The 16,988-nt window shown below is 35.2% G+C and overlaps 1 protein-coding gene across 3 annotated transcripts in view; it reads left to right on the forward strand.

Moving 5' to 3' along the window:
• Positions 1–16,988, forward strand: part of LOC138130946 (LIM domain transcription factor LMO4.1) — a 249,212-nt gene that overhangs the window by 133,135 nt on the left and 99,089 nt on the right. Inside the window, exon 1 of one of the 3 annotated variants that reach the window (XM_069047672.1) lies at positions 4,150–4,168. The exons of the other annotated variants lie outside the window; for them this stretch is intronic. The gene's annotated coding sequence lies outside the window, so the exon portion shown is untranslated. Of the gene's footprint in view, positions 1–4,149; positions 4,169–16,988 lie in introns of those variants that run through there. 3 annotated transcript variants of the gene reach the window in all.

Below are 16,988 nucleotides of genomic sequence, written 5' to 3' on the forward strand. Positions count from 1 at the left end.
ATGCCTTCATTATTGTTGCTCTTAGTGATTTTCGTGCTAGTGGAAGAGGCAAAGAGGTAGGAATGAAACAGTTTTTTGTAAGCTTCTTGTCAGTACTTTGAGCACGGAATACCACAAGTGGCACAAGTACCACACTTGCTTGCAATGCTGTTACTAATAAAGATTATTATTTTTATAAAAAGGAGCTTTTTAATTCAGTGTTTGCTTTTCTACAAAGACTTCCCAGTCTTTGACAGTTTGGTAAACTGAAAGCAGTGACCAATAAAATATTAGACCGCTAAACCAAGGTTCTTGAAATTTTATTCGTAGATACACAGTATATATGATTACAATAATGACAGAAACCAATGGAATTTGTGCCTAATACAGTACAATCTTCCTATTGGATTAGTAGAGGCTGCGTCGGATCAATTAGAGATAAAATTTGGTGTAACAAAGTACTACTAATTTACATTTCCTGTGTAAATTGCTTTGCAATTAAAACTTACCTCTTATGGTATTCGTACCGGATATTTCAACACTTAACAATAGCTTTTTTCGATCATGAACAAGTTAAATTTGAAAGACCAAGTCGTAAAAATAAGAAAAAACAAAGAACCATGAAATTGATAAAAGACGAATAATAGAAACACTTTACTGTGCTTAAAGTTACAGTATTACAAACTTAACTACTTTTTACGTGAAACAAATAATGTCCCAAATGTTAGGAAAGAAATAAAAAACACTTACAATTTGGAGGATTTTTTAATTGTGGATGATCAAAACGCAGTTCTAAAGTTACGAGTATTTTCAATAGTATTGTGATAAAGCAAATGAATAATAAGCAGACATTTGGAATAAAATTAAGAAGAAGGGAGAAAAAGAAATTGAAAGAAAACTGAAAAACAAGAAACCAGAACAAAACCATAATTTTTCATCTTACAAATAAAGAGCGATCAAATTAATTTGTCTATGAATCCGAAATCGTATGTCGTTACTTGAACTCCACGCTCCAATAAACACACCTTGCAACACAGGTTAGATCTCGACATATTAATTGCAAAAGACATACGGATTCGAATCCATGGATGACTCGATTACAAATTAATTTGATCGCCTGATATTAGTAGGTATATACAAGCCAAGTGCAATTTTATTTTGTTGCTCACTTCAATGAAAACAGAAACTAAGTATAATATATGTTTGTATTTCTAAATCAGTACTCAAATTATTAAGTTAAACAGTAATTTAGCCAACCACAAACAACAATATTGACATTAATTTACATTACTCTTTAACTCGATGTCTATGTTGTTGAATTTTGATGCTAGTTTAGTGGATTTTCCAAAAGAGGCTGGAATTGGGGTTGACTGCAAAATATTGTAAGGTTTTTGTTTACATTACATACTCAGTTTTTAGTGACTCATACGCATATTTGCATATTTTCTAATAGACGTTAGGTTTTGAATACAGAATTTCAAAAAACCGAATGTTATTTAAAATAAAGTCGATGACGTCATAATATGAAAAATAAATGACATAAGAAACTGAAAATAGGCTGAAAATATTTGCTGAAGTTAAAATCGCTATACCCCTTGGAGGTGTTTTCCAAAAAATTAGTATCAACGGAATTACTGAATTCATGCGTTACTTAATTTCCACACTGCATATGCTGCACAGTAAATTTTTGACAACTATGTATTGTATCAGGTGCATTTGTATGATTTGTAAATTACGAAAAACATTTCTAAATAGACATTGCAGCAACTGTAACCTTTAATAATTAAAGTTGGTTATGATTTTAAAAATTGCCTCACCCTAAAACATATCCATCCACTTTGGTTTTACTTTTAGGCGTAAGGAACAATTTGCAAAAGATCTCTACAAGTTACACTTTCTACTGTTGGGGAGGAAAACGTAATTATCAATTAAAGAATAATAGAAGATGACAATCGACTAATCTATCGCATTGTAAGAAGTACTTTAAACGTTAGAACTATTGATATTGACAACATTTTACGTGAAACTTTAGGCATTCGGACAGTTTATTGTCGCTTAGTAGCAACGACGCGTCGAATGGTGCAACGAAACTGGAGGAAAGTATGTACCTTGGACGAGGTTATAACAGATGACGAAACCTGGATCTGAACGGTGATCGGCACAGACTAGAATCTATGTAGTAAAAGTTAAGTGATCTACAATTGTTTTGGCAAATAAGAGTACAGCCAATGTATAATGGTACAAATATTCTTAAAAGCAAGATAGTTTTGAACCACAGTATTCCATCTCATACTGCGTATACCCTTTATCCTTAATCTAGCACCTACTCCAGATTACGAAATGAGATACCGATAATATCATCGAAACCTTGTTTTTGATGTACCAAACTCAGAAATGTGATGATGTTCCTTTTGAAAACTGCAATTAAAAAATTGCATTTGTCTCCTTAAATTGGCGAGACTTTTGTTGCAACTTGTGAATATTATGGTTTGACCCTCCACACACTCGGTGATACGGCATTTAGGCCGGATGGATAGTACTATGTCTTAAGTACTGACTCGGCAGTTAACCGGCGTTCAGGCAGAACTTCGTCATTACAGGTATTGCTACCAACTATTATCGTATCCCACCTCCACCCGGCGGCACGGCAATTTTGCCGGAGTACATACACTATTACGGATAATACTATCAAGTAATAGTGCAGTGCTTATCAACATAATTACCGGCGGCGTCTCGCCTCCGCATTTTGACTTTTTTGTGTTTTATGTTCTGTGTCAATGTTAAGGAATTTCCTCACGATGTGACATGAGTATAATAATATACCTTTTTGAATTTCAACCACCAATGTGTTCTCTAAGTCCAAAATTTTTAAATTTTTAAAAAGAGATTGGGGTACTATTCCTGTTGCTGAAATTATAAATGGTAAAATCGAAATTTTTTCTAAACACCAAAGATTTCTCATAGCAACGGAGAGTTCTAAATATTTATTAATTTTTGTATTATATGTCTGTGTTATATTGTGTGAATTTGGAACAGCTATATCTAAAAGATATGCTTGTTTTTGTTGTTTATTTAAAATAATAATGTCTGGTCTGTTATGCTGAATGTGAATGTCAGTTAAAACTGTCCGATCAAAATATAATTTGTAATTGTCATTTTCTAAACAACTTTCTGGTTTATAAATGTAATGTGGTTGTGTATCCTTTAATAAATTGAATTTAACTGCTAAATTCATGTGTATAATTTTTGCGAATATATCATGACGTTTTTTATATTCGCTTTGAGCCAAAACGGTGCAATGAAGAAATGGTTTCCCCTTCAGTTCCGCAAATCCTACATTTATCAATGATCGATTGTAAACCGCATATGTGTTTTTTATAATTTCTTGTGTTTATAACACGATCTTGTATTGCAAATATAAAACCCTCAGTCTCAGGATGAATATTTGATTTTTTAAGCCATGCATGAGAAGCTTGAATATTAATTTCTGGCTGTTCTAGCTCTTTAAAATATCTCCCATGTAAAGACTTTTGTTTTATATTTGCTATAGTGTCAGGTATATTTGGTTCAACAATATCTGAAATTATATTATCACTTAAATTATTATTATTATTTATATCAGGTATCACTTATTTTGCATTACGTCCACTTTTTACATGATATTCACGTCGCAGAGTGTTGATATAGTTTGTCCAGCGAGAGATTGGTTGACATAAAAATCACTAAATTCTACGTAGAGAAAGTAGTACCTAGCGCACGTAAAATTTGAAATATATCCTTCAAGCAGTAACATTTTTGGCCTGAAATTATGCTCTAATTCATGTATTCTAGTGCATTTTGTAGCGTTGGGTTAATTTAATAAAATTTAAAATCTCCCAATCTATCGCTGGACGAAGTTTACTACGTTACGGATTACAGACAATAACAACGGAAAGCGGTTGCGAAATTCAGGCTTCATTGAAAATATCGTTTAATATTTTTTGAAAAATATCTCTGTAACAGAGACGTCGTGGCCCTTGTATAGAAACAGTTCTTTTTCCAACCGCATTTTACCTGACTTGTTGCAAGTCTGGGAAAGAAAGCTTTAAATTGATGATCCTCCTAGATGTTTGCAATTTTAACAGTTGTTTCTTGTTTCAGGTACGTGATTTACACTTCTCAACTGGTGCATGTCCCGACGCCACCAAGGGTATGTACTACAATTCACTTCTTTTTCGGCTAATCCGGCGTATAATTTCCGTCTTATTTTTAGTGGTGTTTATTGGAAACATTTAAAAAGCTGGCTTTCCGCTCGAAAAGTTCGGCGTGGGCGCGTCGCGGCGCCCGATAAATCCTCTTCATACCTTGGATGTTGAAGTCGAGCATTACACGTACGGATTTCATTAGTCCCTCGCCCATAAACATATTTCTAAGTGGCATATCCAGTTGGACATGTAATTCATCGAAGTTGGGGTGCGTTGCGAGGGTGGGGTCCAGGTCCGGCGCGGCGCCGACCGGAATTATCTACGCGTTATTTTTTCTACGTAGGGTGAAATGTAAATGAAAGTCCAATCTCTCGACACGCGAGAATAACGAAGGAAATGAGAACGCGTAGGAATAGGGGGGTTATTAATTAAGCAGAAGCCTAATCAAGACCGGGCTGGTTGTTGGAACGGCTCGTACATATGGAACTCCGGTCGAGAACAGCTGCTGGGTCCACACCCCGGGGCCCCCGCACTTATCATGCCACTCTTATAATTAGCTGACCGCCCTGCGAATACTCCGAACGGTCCGACTTTCTAATATAATTAAATTACACAAAACTGTATCTGATTGCGCGACCCCCGCCGCCGCTGCTCGTTACATTAGCGGAATTATGGCGGCGATTAGTGCGGCCGACATTTTTAATTAAACTTACTCGACACTGCTTAGATTGGATAGAGAATGCGGCCTATATGTTCCCTACTTAATGTTCATATCGTTATGCCGAATGCATCCATTGCCGACGAAGCTGCACCATGCAAAGTGATGCACAAAAATAATGACCCGACCTCGCGAGACCGCTGAACTGCAAGCCAGATTCCAGGATTGGATCCGGAGGATCTGTCTTGGAAACTACAAATTCATGCGACTTAGGTAACGTCGGGAAAATTTCAGGTGGTGTCGTATTTTCTGCGTTTTTATCTACGTAATACGAGGGTTACTTTAAAATTCGCAATTTGGCATGTACTTAGTCAATGATATGGCTAGAATCTTTAAAAAGCTGTCAAATAATTTATTGTGTACCAATATGATCATCCAAAAAGTCGCCACTTAGACACCAGATTAATCACACAATCTTAACGGCCATTTAACGGTTTGTGAGCTTTTTAATAGTATCGCACGTTCAAATGAAATCCTGGGCTGAGAAGGCGTTGGAAACCGTCAATTGTTGTAATTTTTTAAAGCATAAATTAATTGGAGCATTTTGACAGCTAACCTAAAAAATCTTTCTTTTTTTTCTTCTTTGCAATGTTTTACATTAAAAAGAGAATAACTTAACGATTCCTATTCTCGAAGCAAATATCTAAGGGCACTCTTTGCTGAGAACAAACATGTTCAATTATGTCCCGATTAAACATACACAAATGTCATTCGTGTCAAACTGCGGGAAATTCAAACTTTACACTGTTCTAAACGGTTTACTTTTTCCAACGCCTACTCAGCCCAGGATTTCATTTGAACGCGCCATCGAGTATAGCGTTAAGAGTAGAAGTGAGTCTTTTTGTGCTAAGCCCAGAGATGAAGACCGAGACGAAGTCGAGTTCGGCAACTGGGCGAAGCTCAAAAAGACCTACATTCCAGATATATAAATTTGTTCAACATTCTATTGATACATACAAAATTTTTTTTAAATAAATACTTTAGTCCAAGAACGAACCCAAATCTTAAATAATGAAATGTAAGAGCACAACAAATATTTTCTTTTTCTGTTTTTGACCTCACTTCAGTTGAGTATACGTACGCTGTACGATACTACCGCCATTACTTCCTTTCGAACTGCGACGATTCCCTGAAAGAGGTCCTCCGGAGTGATTCCCCAGGTTAATTAGAAGTCAAATATTTTACGGTACTTCCGCACAATAATGTATTAGTGTAGAACGTGTCGCCTATAAAGAGTACAAAGAACATCGTATAAGTAAACGGGTCGCAATAACACAACAGAAACAAGATAAGGCAATCTGCAGGGAACACGGACTTCTCACGAACCTGTCCCCGAGCGGCTTGCATCTGAGACTCTGCTCTTCCACCTATCGGAACCTACTAAACCTATCACATTCTAATTGAAGAAAGACCAGTTCATTATACAGTTCAATAAAAACAGTGCGGGTGATGGAACTTTTCAATCGACAACACGGCCCTTCACACCTTCAATCCGTATTGACCGTTGCGCGATATGGACTTCATTTGCATTGGCTCACTATTAGCTGATAGCTTCATTAAACCTGGCCATAAATAAAGGAGTCGTTCGACTAGGAGTGCTAGATGTTTAATCGTTGAACTAAACGAGGTGGAGTCGTGCACGAAGGATTGACATTCTGATTTACAAAAGCTTATAACTAAATTAGGAGCCAAAGCGGTGTTATCGCCTAGTTGAATGCCACGTTCGCCATCTCTATTAGGTTCTCATTTCCACTTATAATTACTTAAAATAGTGTTTTACTTCGATACAACATTGTAAATCATGTCCTGCCACAATGGTTAATTATTCAATGTTACGTTCATCGGTTCATTAGTTTCTGTGGTGGTTTCTGTCGTAAGTTACCCTACTTGCTTTAATATTTAGTTAAAAAAATAGTTAGCACTGTGGCGCTAGAAAAATATTCGAAGAGTGGACACAAAATAAACTTCGATTTTTTTCCAAAAACATCTTAATATCTAAATCTGGTGTAGGTCTTCCTGATTTCGTGATCTCCACCCTCTGTTATGCATTTGTAAAGTCGACTTTCTTCATTATTAATTATATTCACGAAATAGGAAGCACAGAGCTTCTGGAAATAAGAAACTTAAGAACGAATTGCAGTTTATTACAGTGAAACTAAAAGTACCCATTGTTGACTTAACTATAATCAAGAATCAAATTTCATTCGATAATTGCATTTCTGCACGATCGGTACGTCATCCATGTGTTAATAAAAAAAGAAAATAAAACTTTAGTAGTTTATGAAATCGGAATGCATTTGGTTTTTGCCCCTCCATAGCATATTGTGCTACCGAATAGAAAACTCGCATTTTTGAGATTAGAATAAATAGGTTACCTAAGTTTAGTATGATAATGATAGGTTTTTCATTAAATTTTAAACGTTAAAACACATGACATGACGAATGCTTAAAGAATTAAATTTAACTCGGTGCCTGTCCAAAGAGCACAGGATGGTCAGTAAGAATATTCTGCAGGGTTGGTTTGTAGTGTTGCAGCACTTGCTTATTTTCTCTGTAAGTTCCTCCAAACTATACATGCTTCTTTAAAAAAAACCTAATTTTTTAGATGTCCAAAAATAGAGAAATCTAGTGTTTTTTTCCTAACAACTTTCTGATAGGTGGGGAAGCTGTAGGTATACCAGATTGAAGTGATAACGTTGAGAGATTTTTTTAGACTTTGTTGTTCCTCCATGCAAGCGTTTATGGAATAAACCCACCCTCCATTTTCTACAGGGTATTGTTTCACTAATACTACTACGAACGTATTTTGCCCTAAACCTAAAACCATTGCGGTTTATTGACTCCAGGGCTCCTATTATAAAATCTCTTCGCGACTTCGAAACTTGCGTTTTGGTACTCACACTAATGCAAGAAAAAGTTTTAGGCTTGTTAAAAACTGTTGTCAGACGAAAGATAATTACAATACAGAAAAACTGGAGACAAGCACTAGCAAAATAACTAAAACGCCCTAATCGCAACAAATGACGTTAAGATTTAATTTGACATTTTACCGAATTTGACGGCTCGGCTTAGTTCGGCTATAAAAGTGTGGAGCGGCACAGCATTCTTGATATGCGTTTCTTTCATAAATACTGTAGAAGTGTAGAATAAGCAGAGTGGCAAGTGCCCAAGCACAGGCGATTTTCCTCTTTGGATAGATTCATGTCGCGTTTAAATTCTCCATCCAAGGAAAAAAGTACACTGATGAAAATGGGTTCTACTGGATTGTGCCCTTTACATTGTTCAAAGTATTACGCAGTTCAAACATTCTCACAAATTTGATTGACGGGACAATTTTAGTGAAACTTAGTTACAAAATTATTCAACAATTAGAATAACTGCAACACGTGCGAATATGCATAAAAATATCAATATCAGTATACTTTTTTACCTGATTGCTAGAACATCAATTTATTTTACCTATCAGTAAATTAGTAGTTATTTCGAAATTCTCTGATTTGAGAACTTGATAATTTTAACGATCAATTCCATTTGTTTTTTATACCTCACTTTTACACCTGAAAGCTGTTTTAAGAATCTGGTCTTAATTTCAATAAACAACTTTAGTTAATTTGTTTAAGTTATGACTCCTTGTTGTGTCTTTACTTGGGAAAAGTTAAAACCTCTGCATCAGAAAGTGTACATTTTACATCTACGAGTATGTACCTAATGGAAATAATATGGCCTTTGATTCGATCTAACAAATAGGTATTATTCATAAAATCTCTTCTCCCTTGGTGAATTCCAGAGAAACATTATTTAAGGTAGAAAATTTGCAATATCACCAAAAATGTGTTTCCAATTTGAATGAAATGTAACTACATAAGTATGTATGTACCACCTTTTAATTACCGATTCGATTTATCATTAGCAAATCTAGCTCGTTTTGCCAAAGTCGATTTTGATCATCTCAAGATTTTGGGATAGATCCTTCAAGATATTACGATGCAGCACCAGCCTATTGCTTTGCTTTCCCCTCGCTTTACCTATGGTGGTTGCAAATGGATTATCAACTTTCCGGGACTGCCGTCATATTGGACGTGTACATCTCCAGAGAAGTGTCCCGATCGCTCGTTAACCTCTAATTAAAAAGAGTTTGCTCGTCTCTCTTTCTCCTGGTGAAGTACTAGTACTGCCGTCTCGGCGCATAGTTGGCCGCATGTTCTACTCTGATAATATTAATTTAATCAAGTTTCCGCATCAACTTGATATGGGAATCCTATTATGCTTTACATGGACATTCAATTAGTAAAACCACGGTATTTCATTACGTGAAGTTAATGAAGTGACGTCAGCAGCGGTTAGGCCAGGTGATTATCAATCATCTTGCCGTGACGGTCCGGGTTCCACTGGTAAAGACCGACTGACCCCATGCTGGGACCTAAACGACGACTTAAAACTCCCACACCCTCCTCAACAGTCGAAAGAATTGACGGATAGATGGACGCTTTGTTGCGATTCTAATGCCAACGGCACGAATGAGCACACGGAACATGGACGGCTCTGATTTCGAATCCAGCCCATTTCTGTCAATTATTCCATCATTCTTAAGCGAAGAAAGTGGATTTGGAGATCAGAGATAATTGTGCAGGGAGAAGAAGGAGAAAATGAGACCACAACCAAAATTATTGCATATTTTCAATTTTATTACAAAGGGTTGAAATAACAGAAGTTTTTACATTTTAGCAGAACCAATATACCGGTGCTCCAAAAGGCGCCACTCAAGTTTTTGATAAATTCGTAGATGACTGGAATGAAATTTCCAAAAATTGAACAGCAAATGTTTTGCAAATTTCCTCTTTCAAGTAATTAAATCTTATTCTAGCTTTAACGCGTATTTTTTTATAAATTATTTATGAGAATACAAGCGTGGTAATGCATTTTTTACATTGAAACACATGTTACTAAATTTCTTTTTAATACAGATTTGCTGATGGCATTTTAATGATTTCGTAAGGAGATACGATTAGAATTTTTTTTATTCTTGAAAGATTTTGTTGTAGTTTAAGTTATTGTATACTGGTTTTTAAATTATCAAAATAATCCAATGCAGAAAACGTAAATCAGAATAACGAATGATAATTCTACTTTTACATGAATGTAGATATTTATATTAATAAAAAAGGGGTAGGACGACGAGGCGGGATCATTCTTATTACCGACATTTCTATCAGGTAATGATAATTCCTTTGAAAGTACTATTTATATTATCACTATGGTTTACTATTATACGAGTAAGTATTTGCTTTGTTTGAATTTTACAATCAGTTATCAACATCATAAAAATGCAATGATGCAATTACAGCATCTGCTTATTGCTCAGGTGTGATTTTAAAAATCAGCAAAAACGCAATTAACAGCATTAATTATCCTCATTATTTTTTATTTTTTTAAGAGATTTGTGTGTTAATTCCTGGATTATTTAAGAATCACACTAGTCGACTAAAATGTACTTATCTAAAACTTCCGCGTGAAATAATTTTAATGAAGGAGTAGAACGTAGAGAGCAACAAAAAAACTACATACTTGTACTTAATAATTTAGAATTGTAATTATTGTTCGCAACTCGTGTTAAAAACGCGTGGATTTATTTTGCTTTTGAGCTTGAACGTTCTAAATGAAAATTAGTCTTGTTTTCTTTTCCCGTCAGACAACAAAAGCCGTCAATTTTTTAAATCTGCACCCTGCATTTGGCGTTAATTAACGAACATGTGTATTACGCTTCGGCATTAACCTTTGAGGAACTTGACAAATTTATCGATTGTCGACCGAGAGCCGGAGGAACAAAGCGAGTTTTTGTTCAAAATGAATTTAAAGCAGTCGTTGTTAGTCCAGAAAGCTTTCGGAAAGATGCAAGAAATTGGAGTGTTTTTGTTTTTTAGAGTACCAGAGAGAGTAGTGCTGCAGATTAGTGGCCGTAATCAAAATAGCGGGAGGGGCTCGCCGAATAAAAAGATTAAATTGTGGTCGGGTTCAAGTAAAAATAGCCATAATCTTAATTAAAAACTAAATGAGTTTCAACCAACATAATTTTCAGGAAACTTATTTATTTTCTTGCAAAATTTAATTATTAATTGCGTTTTTAAATAACACTGTAGGCAGTTAATACGGCACTCGGCTCTCTGTATCGATTTCATAAACATAATTAACCGTCAAACGCAATTTGGTATATTTGACAGCTAATTAAAAATCTGATATCGGGGAAAAATATGGCCATTGCTTAACTCGAAGCTAATGCGATTAATTAGTTTTTGTGTACGGAGGATATAATAATGACGAATTAATTAGTGGCGTCGGTTTTTCTGGCCGTTCCGATTTCTGTCCTGGGCTTTTTTAATTGCCACTAATGATTCGGTAATTAATGTTTTTGTCGGAAAGCGTTTTATTGTCCATAAACATACAAACTGTCTATATCAAAAGAAATCCCGGCAGGCCCCCAGGGGACCGATTTTTTGTCGCACCCGACGTGTCCCGTAGAGGCGACTGTGGGAAATTATGTAACAGGATATTAGGAAAAAACTCAAGTTTGTTTGTAAAATTTTGTTTTTCCCTCGATCGCCGACTGATGGAAATGTAAGTTTCTTTAGGACAGAGGGTTTATTATGTTTAAAACATGCACCGGCCCCTCAAGGTAAATAATTGAAAAGCAGAACATCAGAATATTGACCGATGGCCGACATTTTTCCGGGTAACTTTTCGATTTTAGGATGATGTAATAATTTCGTTTCCTATTATCCTGTGAACCAAACCACCTGTTAGTATAATTTAATTTTCATTTAAGTTAGAAATTTATGAGTTCCTTAAGTATCGGTAAACGTAATGTAATTTGTTATTAGTGATTGAGCCGAAGTTCATGAAATTTTAATCAGGCTAGATGGTGTATTGCTTTGCTTTAAATTCACGTTATTCCATGTCCTTTTATGTACTCGACGTTATTATTATTAAATGATATCCTGGAGAAATCAATTTTAACTGCACCTGTCCACCGACCTGGACACAAGTACTGTAAGTGAAAAGAAAGTGAAGAGCAGTGCTGTTACCATTTTGCCTTATAATATGTATAATTTAGTTTTCTATGGTGTATAATTACGGTGCTTATACAATTTTTTCTCTGGGAGGTGAATAATCCACGCTAATGATATTTAAATTATAGCAATTTGGTACTGAAAAGGCATTACGATGAGTAAATGACACTTCTTTTAAAGGTCATTTGACACTGACAATTTATAAATTATTGCACACAATGCGGTACGAAAAAATTACGTTTTTTCTAGGTTGTAATTTACATAACGCACCTTAAGCCACATCGTGTGACGCACAATATAGGACTCGGAGACTCAGCCATTTTATTAACCTCATTCATTCTGTTTTCAAATAAGCGTTTTGTGCTCTCATTTACAGTGGTTCTAAGAAATTTCTGGTCTGTTTGAAAAGTCATGCAATTCGGTTAATACAAATTCCTAATTTTTTTTTATCTAAAGTGTCAAAATTAATATCATATTCAAATTTTAATTTTCAAAAAGGCTGAACAATGTTAGTTTTTGAATTCTTGGAAAAAATTTAAATTGGAATTGCATTAGAAAACTAAAATAGCGCAATTCATTTTGAATCATTAATCATGTGAAATAACATGATTCCTCCTTAGTTAATAAAAGATAGATGATTCTAATAAAATAGAAAGAAAAGGAAGCTGATCTAATTTGATGATAAATGGTGACAAATGCTTCAAATGACCTTACATTTGACTCAGTCGAGCCGCCTGTGGACACTTCTACTCCAAGGACTTGAAGTATTTCTACTCCGTTCACAAAATAAGCCACTTTAACCGTTTCAATGGAGATACACAAAGGTGCGATTTTCGATCGCTTGAAGATAAAATAGATTTTTTCAAGTGTGTACTGACATTAATTATGTTGACGTTTAAATTTGAAGTTCCCCAAGGCTCTGTATTAGGCACCTTGTTGTTTCAGTTTGATCAATCGTTTAGTCCAATTTCCATGCTTCATTTTATTTTGTACTGCATTTAAATAGGTACAGAAGATTTGGATTACTGGCACCAAGTTCTTCACATACAAATTTAAAAAAATGACGAGATCCGATTTTAATTGTTTAATCTCAGCGCAAATTTATAATAACAATTAGAAACTAGCTATAAAATTCAAAATCCACTTTTTAATCATTATGTAAAAATACAAGTGGAATAATAAACTGATTTGTTGTAGATAATGATTTAATAGTGTGATTAATTTAATAATAAATCAACCAATTAGTTACAATAGAGTTAATTATCGAACAAGGTGAACTGTTCGGTATATGCGAACGTCACATGTTAGAAACTGCTTTTGTTTATTCGATCAAAATGGCAGCATTGTCAATTAAAAATTTAATTTGCGTTTTTTATAATGTCGTTTAATCGCAGTCGCGTCAATTATACAACGATTATAAAAAAACATTGCATACCATTTGATAGCAACAAATGACCTTTTCAAAATAACATTTTTTTGTGTGGCCGTATATCATTATGGGATTTTATTTCGTACTGACATTCCGTATGACAGGTTTAATATTATTTTAACTGTGGCCAATCGGCATCGGATTTCATGACGTGTTCGTTCCATTGCATAAGATTAAAAGTTGGGCAATTAATTTAAAATGTACCTGTCGGTGGTCTGAATTTCCTCGGCATCTTCGAACCTTTGACTAGAGAAACAGCCGGCATGTGGCCAATTAAGAATCTAAACAAATCGAACGAACGTGTCAGTGCGATTTTGACAGGCATGAGAACTCCTCGTCAAGGCGGGGTGGGCCCCGGCGCGGGTGGAAAATTGCCATGAATGGACCCAAACTAGCTCCCAACAATACTTAAAATACCTGGTCCTTATTCCTTTCATCCGTCGTGTTTTCGAAGAGAACCGGCCATTAGTACGTATCCCCCGTACAAAAACATCCCCCGATATTTGTGCAAGGATCGCGTCATTGTTGTGAACTAATACTTCTAATGATGCGTTTTTCGGGAAAAATGCCGTCGGAATCCGTCCATTTTCTGAATTAGAGGTTGGTCGCCGAGGTGACACAATACGCACAAATGACAAGTGAAATACGCAAATGAAGAATTGTCGGATGTGTGAATGGAGGTCATAATGATCCCCACCGCACGGCGTGATTGTGTTCATTCTCCGGCATACAGCCGACCTCCGTAATGAGATATTGTCCGGCGTCGGGATCGGGAACGGGAATACGGCCACCGCCACCCGGACCAACATCCAGAATCGTCGGTCTCGATACGTGACGCAAGATTTTTTCACAAATAAAACAAAATTTTTCATTGCGCCCAATCAGCACCTTTGTGTACTCGAATCGGGAATTTTTTCGATCTGAAACAACAATAATTACCTACTTACTCTCTCTCCTTCGCAAATATTGATCATTATTTTTACTACATTATTCTCAATCTGGAATAACACTAATGTTAAAAAGAGCTTGTGAACAAAATGCCATGAATTTTTTATTATCGTTTTATTTTAGTCCTTATTACTCCTATAAAGAAACATTTCTTTGGTACATACTAACATACAATACCATGTTCAAACAAAGACAGTGATACAAATTTTCTATTTATAGAAATGTATTGTTCAGGACTTTACATTTTCTTGTTTGAATATTGAAAAATTTACGGAAGAAATCTAAATGCCAGGAGAAAACTGCTGTGAGGTTAAAGTCCCATTGACGTAGAGATTGGACTAGTTGTAGTGCAGTAGGTAGAGGTGTTGGATTCTCTCATGGGCTGTGACCTTGGAAATATCTATGATTTAGGGATATTCGGTACTAAATTGCCATAAATTTGGTTAGGTTGGAGGTTGGAGGTTATGTGGTTTCTGGTGTTTCTGGATATCGTAACCATGTCAAAAATGTAAGGCAGCGAATTCCTTGCAACAGTTGCAAAAGCCTCATTTCTGCCGGCATTTTTAGTTGGACTTGCGCAAAGAAACTCAAAAGTTTACCAACCAACTGCACTAGAATCTGCACTAATCTCTATGAAAACAGAGTTTAAGCAACATCAGAATCTTACTGCGAGATTTATGTTTCATGATTTACAGCCTGCAGACCTTATAATGCTTGAGAAAATTTCTTTAATGTTTTAAATAGCATTTTTGAAAAAAAGAAAGATATGTATTAATTAGCCGTACCAATAGTAACCTTCTGTAGTTTATAATTTTGACACACGCCACACAAATAATTCCTATTACACATTATGTATTTGATTTTTCACGACATTAACATTTATACTCGTAGAGAGACAGTTGCCTACATGTCATCTTTCTTAAAGCGTGACGCCATGGTTCACTACGTTTATCGCAGGAATTGATGCGAAAAAGTGTAATGTCAACTAACAACAACAAAGTTTTAATATTATTTTTATATTACCGTGAACTGAAGACACGGTAGTGAATTGGCACAGTGTGTCGTTAAAATGTCAGGTTTGATAATAAAAGTAATCCATCTGTGACTTTTATTAGACCCACTGAAAAAGTGAAAAACGTGTTCATTTTAAAAACTGTAGATAATAATTAGCCCAAAGTAGACAACAAAATAATAAATAAACTACCAGAGTCTACAATATTCGAAAAGGATAGTTTTAATTTTAGTTCAATCCTAAAATTTTTTTTTTTTTCTACGATTGTGTAAAAAGTAGGCACTTTTTGCACTAAAAATCGTTGTCAAAGCTGACGTTTAGTGAACTGGCAGAATCGTGTCATAAAACTTTTAGTACACGCTTTTATGCCACAGAACTGTCAGAATACAACAATACAATTTGTTGGAAACATTGTTTAGAAGTAGGTTGCTAAACGACGTGGTTCTCAAACGACTTTGGTTATTCATAAAATATTGAATCAATAATTATTATTTTATACAAGTTTATGTTGAAACCGGTGCTATGATCTCACGATCGTAGATAAAATGTTGTAGGACATACGTTGTGTTGTAGGACATAAGTTCCTTTGTTGCACTCACATCCTTTAAAATACTCCCTCGTACCCGTTCGTGCAATAAAGGATAACTGTTACACTAATATCTTAAATAACTAAAATGTTTAAGGTTATTAATTGATTTGTAAATTTTATTCAAGTTTCAGTATAAAATAGCCTAATACGAGGAAATTTCCATCAAAAGGGTGCAGTGCAGTGGAGTTGCTTCTTTAATAGAACCATTTTCACTGCTTGTTGGTAAAACAATATACATAAAAAAGAGTGGTAAGAAAGAAAAATATACGTGGAATTACCATCGTCACTTACCCTTTCGTCTCTACTTTAACCTTTTTGAATCTTTTGACTGATGGCCGTCTTGCCATCATCAACTTTTTCAATATACACGTTTCATCAAGGTACACACATGACAAAGGGTCCAGTTCACTTTGATTTTTTACATAATCTTCTAAAATTTTAACTTTTGCAAGATCAACGTGTTCCAGTTCCATAAAACGCGTTCTTGAATCAGTTTTGCATCAAAAGTCAATGTCATGTAAAGTTAAACTTAGTGAACTTATAGATCCTTCAAATATGTGTTTTTCCTTCAGAAAAGGTAACTACTTCGAGAACAGTATTCAGTGATGAAAGAGGTCCCTTGTTATCTCTTTCTTTAATAAAATACTCTATTGCACTAGCTTTCATTGGTTTTTGATATTTGTACAAACATTTCGGCATTGCTATTAGTAGATTGTTTACAACCTGTTGAAGACACGAAAATACACTTTTGAAAAGAACGGTGGTAGTTCCTAAATGAACTGTTGTGATTTCAAGAGCAGACTAAAGCGAATAAACGACACGGCTAACCTCAACTGACAAAGCAAAATACCTCTCGCATCGATAACAAAGTGTACATTTGAAAATGGCATCAGGTGTTGATAAATATTTCAGTTTCATCGTTGGTGATGGAAAACGTCATTTATGACGTTGATAGCAAATCCCAACTGTAGGCCTCTCCCTTTTTGATAATGTGTTACTAGGTACCTACTAAGAGCCGTAGATTTCGAAATTACGAAGAAACATCAAGTGTTGCTAATGATAATT

The sequence above is a fragment of the Tenebrio molitor genome, chromosome 5 (assembly GCF_963966145.1).
Source record: "Tenebrio molitor chromosome 5, icTenMoli1.1, whole genome shotgun sequence".
Classification (NCBI taxonomy): domain Eukaryota; kingdom Metazoa; phylum Arthropoda; class Insecta; order Coleoptera; family Tenebrionidae; genus Tenebrio; species Tenebrio molitor.